This window comes from Arachis stenosperma, chromosome 9 (assembly GCF_014773155.1).
Source record: "Arachis stenosperma cultivar V10309 chromosome 9, arast.V10309.gnm1.PFL2, whole genome shotgun sequence".
Lineage (NCBI taxonomy): Eukaryota > Viridiplantae > Streptophyta > Magnoliopsida > Fabales > Fabaceae > Arachis > Arachis stenosperma.
In genome coordinates this window covers 85347745-85348338 of record NC_080385.1, presented here as the reverse complement: position 1 = coordinate 85348338, position 594 = coordinate 85347745, and the positions used below count along the sequence as shown (strand labels likewise).

At 40.2% G+C, this 594-nt stretch overlaps 1 non-coding gene across 1 annotated transcript; it reads right to left on the bottom strand.

Moving 5' to 3' along the window:
- LOC130952199 (small nucleolar RNA R71) lies at positions 1-108 on the bottom strand. Its single transcript, XR_009074380.1, has one exon. It is a non-coding gene; the product is annotated as a small nucleolar RNA R71 (small nucleolar RNA).
- Between the last annotated feature and the right edge of the window lie 486 nt (positions 109-594).

Genomic DNA, 594 nt, shown 5'->3' with positions numbered 1-594 from the left:
AAGCTTAGAGTGGAAGTCCAAACCTTCAAACAGAAGGAAAGTGAATCCCTCTATGAAGCTTGGGAAAGATACAAACAATTGATCAGAAAATGTCCTTCTGACATGCTTTCTGAATGGAGCATCATAGGTATCTTCTATGATGGTCTGTCTGAACTGTCCAAGATGTCATTGGACAGCTCTGCTGGAGGATTTCTTCATCTGAAGAAGACCCCTGCAGAAGCTCAAGAACTCATTGAAATAGTTACAAATAACCAATTCATGTACACTTCTGAAAGGAACCCTGTGAACAATGGGACGAATCAGAAGAAAGGAGTTCTTGAGATTGATACTCTGAATGCCATATTGGCTCAGAACAAAATATTGACTCAGCAAGTCAATATGATTTCTCAAAGTCTGTCTGGAATGCAAGATGCACCAGGCAGTACTAAGGACGCTTCATCTGAAGAAGAAGCTTATGATCCTGAGAACCCTTCAATGGAAGAGGTGAATTACATGGGAGAACCCTATGGAAACACCTATAATCCTTCATGGAGAAATCATCCAAATCTCTCATGGAAGGATCAACAGAGATCTCAACGAGATTTTAACAACAAT